The sequence below is a fragment of the Nyctereutes procyonoides genome, unplaced genomic scaffold (genome assembly GCF_905146905.1).
Source record: "Nyctereutes procyonoides isolate TBG_1078 unplaced genomic scaffold, NYPRO_anot_genome, whole genome shotgun sequence".
Taxonomy (NCBI): domain Eukaryota; kingdom Metazoa; phylum Chordata; class Mammalia; order Carnivora; family Canidae; genus Nyctereutes; species Nyctereutes procyonoides.
In genome coordinates this window covers 10,540,136-10,550,934 of record NW_026575040.1, presented here as the reverse complement: position 1 = coordinate 10,550,934, position 10,799 = coordinate 10,540,136, and positions in this window count along the sequence as shown.

Below are 10,799 nucleotides of genomic sequence, written 5' to 3'. Positions count from 1 at the left end.
CACGGGCCGGGGGCGGGGCTTGGAGGGCCGCGCGGGGCCGCTAGGGGGCGCGGCGGGGGCGCAGCGGGGGCGCTGGGGGCCGCTAGGGGGCGCCCCCTCCCGGCGTCCGCAACCCCGGGCTCGGTGGTCGCCTCCCTCCCGCCCGCCCGCCCGCCCTCTCCTTTCGCGGGCTCGCCCCTCGCTCCCTCCCGCACCCCCGGCACCTCCGGCACCTCCGCGCTCACGCCCCGCACCTGCGCCTGCTGGCGCCGCGGCCTCAGCCTCACCCACGCGCGCCCCTGCCCCTCCTGAGCTTGCTCACTCACGGCCTCTGCAAACTCCTCTGCAAACGCTTCTTTAACTACTATTTTCCTTTTGCACTGCATTTTTCTTTTCTTTTTAAGATCTTATTTATTTATTAATGAGACACACAAAGACAGAGAGGCAGGCTCCATGCAGGGAGCCCGACGCGGGACTCGATCCCGCGACCCCAGGGTCACGCCCTGCGCCCAAGGCAGGCGCCGGTCCGCTGAGCCACCCCGGGGACCGCAGCACACTGTGTTTTTCTCAGCTGACCTGAGCCAGTCGCCAAGCTGAGACTTTCCTTCTGGGTCTCCCTCAGCTCGAGGCCAGGCCCACGTTCTTCCCTCCAGCCCTTCTTTGAGGGAAGCGGCGGGAAGGTTCAGTGGGTTCTCCCCACTCTGCCAGGTGCATTGCCGAGGGAGTAGCATGAGACTTCCCTGCCTGGCCTCTGGCCACCTGGTGTCCCCACTTCCAGGGTCCCAGCCTGTGCCCCATCCAGGGTTCTTGCAGGAGGGGCAAGAAGAAACTTTGTGACCATGGAGGGAGCCAGGAAATGCAAGCTGGAGTTAGGCCTGAAGGGATGCCATCAGGGCCTGGGTGGTTGTGGTCCAGACGCAGTCATGGTGTACCACCCGGCTGGCATGGGAGAACACAAAAAGGCCTCTGCCTCCTTTTCTTTCAGTCGGTGGGATGGGGTGCAGTGGGGGGTGGGTCAAGGAGGGAGGATGCTTTGAACTAAACAACCCAGTCTGTCGGACTTTTCACAGCTCGTTCTGTGGGAGAGTGAAGGTTCCAGTTGCTTGCAGTTCTCACTCTCCTCCTGCTTATATCCAAGGAGTCGGTTCCTGGGAATGTCCACGCCAGCATCAGGGCCCAGGGACCTACAGACTGTCTCTTTTTGCTTCAGACCTTCTTTGCCTTGGGCAGCCCGGTGGGCACAGCGGTTTAGCGCCTGCCTTTGGCCCAGGGTGTGATCCTGGAGACCCGGGATCGAGTCCCACACATCGGGCTCCCTGCATGGAGCCTGCTTCTCCCTCTGCCTGTGTCTCTGCCTCTCTCTCTCTCTCTCTGTGACTCTCATGAATAAATAAATAAAATCTTAAAAAAAAAAAAAGAACCTCTTTCCCCAACGTGGCTAGCCTCACTGTCTCAAAGCCATATTATGCTTGAACACAATGGGTCCCAGGGAAGTAAGGGAGCATCCTGATTATTTAGTCATAGTTTCTAACTCTTCCTCCTCATGGGAGGGATATGGCCAAGAATGTGTGGGCAAGGGAGTTGTCTACCCAGCCCACAGGGTTGCTGTTCTCCTGGTGGTTCTGGCTCGGTTCCATGGACTGATTCCTTACCTTCCCCAGTCCTAAAGCTTAAGTTTATCAGTTTGCTGGTGGGTGATCAGTTTTGGGTTAACCTAGTTCTAAATATAGGCTTTCAGGAGATTAGGGAAGCAAAAGAGCGATGTATTAAAATCAACTGGTAAAAGGTAACTGCCAAGGGGACTGCGTCACTTAGGGCAACTGTTAGGTCTTTTGTTTTCATTTGTCAATTATCAGTAGAATCTCATGAAAAATTGGAAGGTTGTACAGTGAATATAAAATCAGAGAACATCAACACAAAGACTTAGGAGGTCTTGCAGATGTTTTTCAAGCCATCGCTGGCTAATGAATGTTTTTTTTTTTTTCTTTTTCTCACTCCAGAGACCCTCATTTGCATGTTTCCACACACATGAAAGGGAATCAATAAATAACTTCCTTTGCAGAATCCATCATCCTTTCATTATTTATGTATTTATGCTCTGGAACAGTGGACTGCTGTCAACAGAGGCTTGGAAAGGCAGAGTGGGTTGGTCTCTACTCTGGCAAAGTAAAGGTTTCTAACAGAAGTACTCAGCCACCCATAGGTACTAGGTACTGGGGCTCAGAAGGGAGTTCCACTAGCCACCCTTGTAGTATCATTCAGGACATTTTCACTGCTCTAAAAATCCTCCTTGTTCTGCCTTTTTATCCCTCCTTCTCCCCTGACTCCCAGCAACCACTAATCTTTTTATCGTCTCCATAGTTTTGCTTTTCCCTGAGTGTCATAGAGTTGGAATCATACAGTATGGAGCCTTCTCTTGCTTCATAATACACATTTAAGTTTTGTCTGTTTATGGTTTACTAGCTCATTTCTTTTTAGAGCTAAACAATAAATATTCATTCCACTGTCTGAACGTACTACAGTTTGCTGAAGGACGTCTTGGTTGCTTCCAAGTTTTGGCAACTATGAATAAGGTTGCTGTAAACACTATTGTACAGGTTTTGTGTAGACATATGTTTTTTAATTCATTGGAATAAATACCAAGGAAAGAGATTGCTGGGTCATATGGTAAGAATATTTTAGTTTTGTGAAAAACTACCAAGGTGTCTTTGAGGGGGCCCTACCCTTTTATATTCACCATTCACCAGTAGCAGTGAATGAGAGTTCCTGCTGTTCCTCAGCAGCACTGGTGTTGTCAGTGTTCTCGATTTTGGCTATTCTAATAGGTGGGTAGTGGTATCTCACTGTTGTCTTAATTTGCAATTCCCTAATGACATTTGATGTTAAACATATTTTCATGTGCTTTCTTTCCATCTGTATATCTTGTTTGGTGAAGGTACTTTTCAGGCCTTTTGCACATTTTGAAATCAAATTGTATCTTTTTTTTACTATTGAGTTTTCAGTGTTGTTTGTATATTTTGGATAACAGTCATTTATTGAGGGATCCCTGGGTGGCTCAGCGGTTTAGCGCCTGCCTTCGGCCCAGGGCATGATCCTGGAGTCCTGGGATCAAGTCCCACATCCGGCTCCCTGCATGGAGCCTGCTTCTCCCTCTAGACGCCTGTGTCTCTGCCTCTCGCTCAATCTCTCTCTCTCTCTAATAAATTAATAAAATCTTAAAATAAAAAGGAGCTCCCTTATTTTAAAAAAGTTATTTATTGAATATATTTTTTACCAGTATTTTCTCCCAGTTTGTGGCTTGTTTTGTATTCTCTTGACAATGAGGGACTTAGAAAAAATTTTAAAACCCTAAAAAATGATAGTTACAGTACCATTATCAAATTTAAAATAATTAACAATAAGTCCCTAATATTATCAAATACTCGGATTTCAAATATCTAGGAGTCTCAAAAATATCCATAAATTTTACTTCAAAAATATTTTTTTAATTTTTAATTTTTTAAAGATTTCTTTCTTTTATTTCAGAGAGAGAGAGAGAGAAAGTGCACATGCATGTGCGGCCGGGAGGGGCAGACGGAGAGGTAGAGGGAGAGAACCTGAAGCAGACTCCATGTGGCATGTGGAGCCTGATGCAGGGCTCAATCCCAGGACCCTGAGATCATGACTTGAGCCAAAATCAAGAGTTGGGTGCTCAATCAACTGAGCCACCCAGGTGCCCCACCCTTTTTTTTTTTTAAGATTTATATGTTTATTTATTTTAGTGAGAGAGAGAGTGAGTGGAGGGGAAAGGCAGAGGAAGAGAATATCAAGTAGACTCCCTGCTGAGCTTGGAGCATAAGGTGAGGGTGATCCCACAGCCCTGAGATCATGATCTGAGCTGAAGTCAAGAGTCAGACACTTAAATGACTAAGCCACCAGGCACCCCTAAATTTTACTTTTTAAAAACTTTGTTGTTTGAGTCAAGAACCACGACCCAGGCATTGCAATCTCTGAAGTCTCTTGGCATCTCTAGGTTCTCCCTCCATGTCTTTCTTCCCTTGCAGTGTGTTTGATGAAACTGTGACCCCTTTTCTTTTCATTGCTCTCAATCTTCCTCAGTCTTTCCACAGCATTTAAGAAAATCACAAAGCTTCTCTATACTTTAAAATAATAGACTCACTGAACAAAGAAGGGATTTTATTCAATTCCAATTCCAGTTAATTTCATCTCTGCTCTATAAATAGGGGTGAGTCTTACCCACTATTGGTTCCCAAGGGTCTGGCATGTAACACAGGGTATGCATTTATGGAAAGAAAAGGAAGTAAGAGATTATTCAGGAAAAAAAAAGTCAAATGGGAAAGCAGAGAACATTTTATATTACATTTGTCTAAGAAAGTAGAACTGAACTTCTTTATTTGGGACACCCTTTCCTTTGAAAAGCTTTACAAACTAAAAATTTAAAGGCTCCTCATGATCTGGGCCTGCATCTATCTTGCCAGGCTCACCCCTTACCTTCTTTTTTTTTTTTTTTTTACCCCTTACCTTCTTAAAACTTGGCAACATCTTTCAATGAGAAAGCAGATAAAGCAAAACAAAACTAGTTTTCATTCTTTCTTTTTTTAAAGATTTATTTATTATTTTAGAGAGAGACAGTGTAAGCACACATGCACGGTGGGAAGAGGCAGAGGGAGAGAGAGAGAGAGAGAGAATCTCAAGCAGACTCCCCACTTAGCAAGGAACCTGAGGACATGGGGCTCAAACTCCATGGAGCCCAAGGCGGGGCTTGAACTCATGACCCTGAGGTCAAGAACTCAGCTGAGATCAAGAGCCAGAGGCTTAACCCATTGCACCACCCAAGTGCCCCTCCATTGACATTTAGATAGATTTGAATTTTCACTCTTACAAGCAATGCTGGAATAGGCCCTATAGATATTGTAGGGAGAGTTTTCCTCTGACTGAAGTGGGAAAGCACTGGAAAGTTTAGAGAAGAGGAGGGACATGATCTGACTTACAGTTTAACACAGTCTCTTGTGGCCACTGTACCAGATTGATAACTCAGTGTCTTTATGAGCACTGGATATTACATTTTTTAGTCTTTGTCAACTGATAAGAGAAAAAACAACTCACTGTTGGTATTCCTCTGTAAAATCAGATTGACACAGTGAGTTTTCCTTAATAAGCTCTTTCCCATTTACTTAGTGGGGAGTTGTTCATTTTACTGGTACTAGATTCCTGTGTAGCCACACTGAGGCCCTCTGCTAGTGCCTGTCTGACCTCTCCTCTAGACCCCAGGCACCCCCCTCCTCCACCCCGGGGGGGCACCTCAGAACACCAAAACCCTGACTCTGAGAACCACTACTAACCTCAAACGTCACCCATTGCAGCTCCCTGCCTCCTTCCCATGGCTCCATCCACTGGCTTAGATAGATGACGTGCTGTGGGATGTTTTGGGGATTATTTTGCTTATTCCCACCAGTGACAGCTGTGTAGCCAGCCATAGGGGCGCCTGGATGGCTCAGTTGGTTGAGCATCTGACTCTTGATTCTGGCTCAGGTCATGATCTGAGGGGTGTGTTGATCTACTGCCTTGGGTTTTGCCCTCAGCGGGGAGTCTGCGTCTCTCCCTCTCATGCTCTCTCTCTCTAAAATTAAAAAATAATAGTAATTAATAAATCTTTTTTTAAAAAGTATCCTATAGGGACGCCTGGGTGGCTCAGTGGTTGAACATCTGCCTTCAGCTCAAGGCATGATCCCGGGGTCCTGGGATCGAGTCCTGCATTAGGCTCCTGCATGGAGCCTGCTTCTCCCTCTGCCTGTGTCTCTGCCTCTCTCTGTGTGTCTCTTATGAATAAATAAATAGAATCTTAAAAAAAAGTATCCTATCAACAATATAATATAAACAATTAAAACAATAGGCACAAAAGGTCTTGGGCTGTGACAGTTCAGTACCTACAGATCCAAGTGCTTTCCACAGGTTCTCACTATAAGTCTTCCATCACCTTCACATAGAAAGAAGCTCTACTTTTCTGGTTGTGCAAATGAGGAACCTGACTTTGAGAGACTTTAGGAGACTTGCTCCGGGTCGGGTATGTTACTTTGTTAGATGTCGCAAGGTAGTACCTGTAGGTCAATTTCAGCACATGTTGTTTACCTTTTAATATTTTTAAATTGTTTTACATTGGAGTGACTAGTGACGGATCATTCATTCTCTGTCCGGACATAGCCCTCATTACTCTCCGCTGACTTTGAATAGAGCCAATTTAACTTGATTTTATTCACCCAGGCTCTGAAGGCATTTGATGTTGCAACCCCGGCCAAATCTTGTCTACTTTCCACTCTGTGACTGTAGGATCACTATCAACTCCCGATGTGAACCCGGAAATAAACCAGCCTCAGACCCAAACCCTCCATATCAGGCAAAAAAAAAAAAAAAAAAAAAAAATCTCATTCCGTCTTCCTCCTGTTCGAATAGATCCACGGGACAGGCCTTGAGCTGCAGAGGGGAGGGAAAGACCTCCGTGCTGACCTGGGCAGCCTCTAAACCCTGCCTCCCTCCCACGGTGACATTTCTTCGAGGGTCAGAACAAGAACTGCCCTACCTGTCGCGCTGGCTGCCCTGTTCAGGGGAGAGTATAAAACGAGGCAACTTCGTAGAACAAAGTAGATCAACTTTCCCACCTTGGTGGTGCTGGGTTTTCTCCAGCATTTTGTTTCTGAAAGGCCATAAACATTTATCTCTCTGAGTGGGCATTTCCTCCCCACCTTCCCACCGGGCTGTGGAGGTCAGACACCCCATCTCTGAGCATCTCCTCCCTGGGTTGTACCTTCTCATTCCATCAACAAATATATTTGTTGGGTGCCAGACACTGTTCTGGGCTCTGGGGATTCAGTCCTGAATATACAGGCAAGGCCCCTGTCCTCCTGGAGCTCACTTGCTGGAAAGAGATGCAGACTCGAGTTGGGTGATCACTCTAACATGTACACAGTGGCAGTGTGGTCACTGCTGTCCCTCCGGGAGGCTGTGATCTCCTAAAGTGGAGTACAGACACTGTTGATATTTTACAGATTCATTTGCTTTGTCTTCACAACAGGCCTACCAAGCAGGTAGTGTCGTTATCACCCTCCCTGTACAGGAGGAGGGATTTACAGCCGTTGAGAGGTTAAAGAACTTGCCCGGACTCAGCCTGCCAGTACGGGTGAGATGCTTTCACTCTTGGTTGAGCAGCAGACTCTCCTACAGCCTGGTGAATCTCAAAATGTGCCACAACCCCGTGAGAATAAGAGAGAAGGAACCAGGCTCAACCCCAGCACGTCAGATTTAGGTTAGATGCTAGAAAGAACTCCTTGGTAACAGTTATAAATATATGAGAAAAGGAATTCCTTTTCTGGAAATGTGCTCCTCTCCTGAATTTCCTGTATGGGACAAATAGCATGGTAAGAAATAGAGGCATTATTCTAGAAAAAAAAAAAAAAAAGATCTCTCATAGTTTCACCTTATGAATTGGGTTCCTTTTTCCATCTTTTGATTTTATTTTTTTTAAAGTCCAATGTGGGTCTTGAACTCATGACTCTGAGATCAAGAATCCAGTGCTTAACCAACCAAGCCACCCAGGTACTCCTTTTATTCCCATCTTTTTGGGCCAGATTGAGGCTTTTAGCTGGGGTGAGAAGGGAAGTAACTAAATCTGGTTTGGCCTGCAACAGCCTCAAGGCAAGGATGTGGTGACCAGCAGAGGTCAGCCCCCCTCTCCGTGCTTCCACAGGGGGGTGGGCACCCCTGTGTGCTTCAGCAGGGGGAGCTGAGTACCTTCTTACCCCTACAGGCCACTCTGGATAAAGTAGGGCAGGGGTGAAGCTGTGAGGGATTACCTGCTATTTCAGATGAGAACAATCAAAACTGCATGGGATCTGTGTACCTGGGGGAGACAGAGAGGGGAGAAGGGAGCAGTCAGTAAGTATCAGGCCGAGCAAGGGGATTAAAATGGGCTCCAGGCCATGGATAGGGTCGTGAGTTCCCATTGCCTCACCCTTCCTTCATTTCAACACCTTCGGCCCTGAGCTGGAGACATAATTCCTTGGGTATCTAGGGATGTCCCCGCTTCGCACTTGGGAGATCCATCAGTGCCTCCCCACCAAGGATTTCCCTTGGGCCTAATAAAATATTTTTCACATGCCAAATGCTTCAAAGTTTAAAGTATTTCCCCCACACCTCTTCATCTTCTAAAATAAACTTTATTTTTTAGAGCAGTTTTGGTTTCACAGTGAAATGGAACATAGATACTGCCTCATTTTTTATTTTGATTCTCACGTCCGCCCTACCAAGAGGCAGGAGTGGTAACACTATCTCCACATTTACATTTAGATTACATTTAGAATCACACAGTAACAAACAGAGCCTGGTGTTAACTGAGGTCTTCTGATCTCTTAAGCCCCAGGCACTTTCTCTTGGTTCCCTCAGAGCGCCTTCAGAATCTTTCCAGATCTTTCCTCTCCCACCTCGAAGCATGGGAACCTTGCACCATCTCTGATTCCTAGAGCTTAGAACCAAGTTAGAGAAGTTTCCCCAGTTTCCCTGTTGACTGCAGGGGGCCACGGAGAGCCCATCTGTTTCCCAGGTGGCAGGTCCACCCTCTCAGGCTCTGGCAGGGGTGCTGGGACTCAGAACTTGTACAATGCCCTGATAAGCTTCTTAGAGGCGGGTATTAGCAGGGATCGGATATTCTTCCCCCGAGATGCCCTTCACACCCGACCCTGCCTTGAATTAGGATTCCATCAAGGAGCTGGGGTCAGGAGAATGGGGTGTTCCTTGCTGTCCAGCTTCAGACTTACTCTTAGAGACCCTGGATGCTGACAAGTTTCCAGAATCGAGAAGACGCTCACTCAGATGTCCAGGTTTGAAGGTAAATGATGCGATTAGGTAGGAGGGATCGGCTGGGGTGCTGTATCATATACAATTCAGGCACACCAGAGAGAGACCCTCCCAAGTTTCTTTAGGAGAGTCAAATGGGCTTGCTACAGGGCTGAGTTTAAGGTGAGGGACAGGACAGCTGCAGGGAGATGATGGGAAGACAGTTACAGGAATCAAGGACAGAGAAGGAAATGTACTTATTCGGTACTTCTTCTTTTGCTTGTTCCTTTTTTGCGTTTTAAGACAAATGCATTTGTGTCTCTAATCAGTGTGGCATGCTGTCCAGCTTCAGATCGGGGCATTAGAAGTCTCACCTGCACCGCCACTCACTAGCTGTGTCATGGTGAGCGAGTCACAGCTGCTCTCTGCATCTCAGTTTCTTCATGTCTCAAATGGGGAGTTGCACTAACCAGTGTCTGTAATTTCTTCCACTTTTAATGACCTAAGAGTCTATGAGTTACTTATCTTATGCCTAGTGTATTCGTTTAAAAGCAAAACCAATGATTTCTTTTTTTTTTTTAAGATTGTATTTATTTATTCATGAGAGTCACACAGAGAGAGGCAGAGACACAGGCAGAGGGAGAAGCAGGTTCCCTGCAGGGACCCTGTTGCGGGACTCGATCCCAGGACCCCAGGATCATAACCTGACTTGAGCTGAAGACAGATGCTCAGCCACCGAGCCACCCAGGTGCCCCAAAACCAATGATTTCTAGTTACTGTTTTATAGTATTCTGTATTCATTAAATAGAGATTTAATAAATATTTACTTGGGCTGGCTGGGCCTCAGTGCCTTTAGAAATTGAAGATTTTTTTCAGAGCTTTTCCTGTTCTTCTTCCCCTCTTGAAGAATATAAAATTAAACCTTTATATTAAATCATAAAATTAAAATTTTATATAAAATTGACCCTTACGTAGCACTTGATTCTGTACAAAACTTCTCATAGACCTTATGTGTTTTTTTACTCTCTTAACATTCCTGTGACATAGGTGTTACTGTTACTATCATTATTCTATTAACATAAATTAAATTTAAATGTAAACTTTCATGAAATGGCAGAGGTTAAAAAGGTTAAACAGTTAAACTGAAGATCAGGATATACTGAAAAGTAAGTCTTCCTGGGGTCCCTAACCTCAGTTTCCCTTCTCCAGATGTCCTTCCAGGGATCACCTTTGCATAATCAACACATATGTTATCCTGCTTATTTCACGGATGAGGCAGTGAGGTTCAGTCTGCCCAGGGTGGCACAGCTGGAAAGCAGCAGGGCTGGAAATCCAGGCCTTAGACTCCATCCTCCATGTTCTTCCCACCACACCAACTGTCTGGGAAGCATCGGGACATTAACTTTGTCCTCTCTGGATGATATGGTGGAATTTTTTTAAGTCGGTCTAAAAACAAAAATTGAAAAAACACCCACAAGGAGTCTTGATGTTCTTAGCACTGCCTTCCACTGCTGCCTGTTTTTGTCTAAAGCTTAAAATCACATCTCCTGGGAATCCCCAGGTGGCTCAGCGGTTTAGCACCTGCCTTCGGCCCAGGGCATGATCCTGGAGACCCGGGATCGAGTCCCATGTTGGGCTCCCTGCTTGGAGCCTGCTTCTCCCTCTGCCTGTGTCTCTGCCTCTCTCTGTCTCTGTGCCTCACATGAATAAATAAATACAATCTTTTTTTTAAAAAATCACATCTCCTTATCTTCCTCCTGCCTTTGACCAGGTGAGCTCTGTGGCCTGGGGCACCAACTATAGATGACTGAGCTCCTGGCACCTCAGGCTTAGACTTGAGGGGCGCTGGCTGATCTCTTGCAGGGATCCCAAAGAGGGTTGGGTAGACCCAGCTCAGGAACTGGGCATGCCTACACAGCACAGAGGACCTCTACTACTTTTTCCCAAGACCGGGCATTTTTCTCTGAAACAGGTAGTAGGGGTAGTTTTGCTCC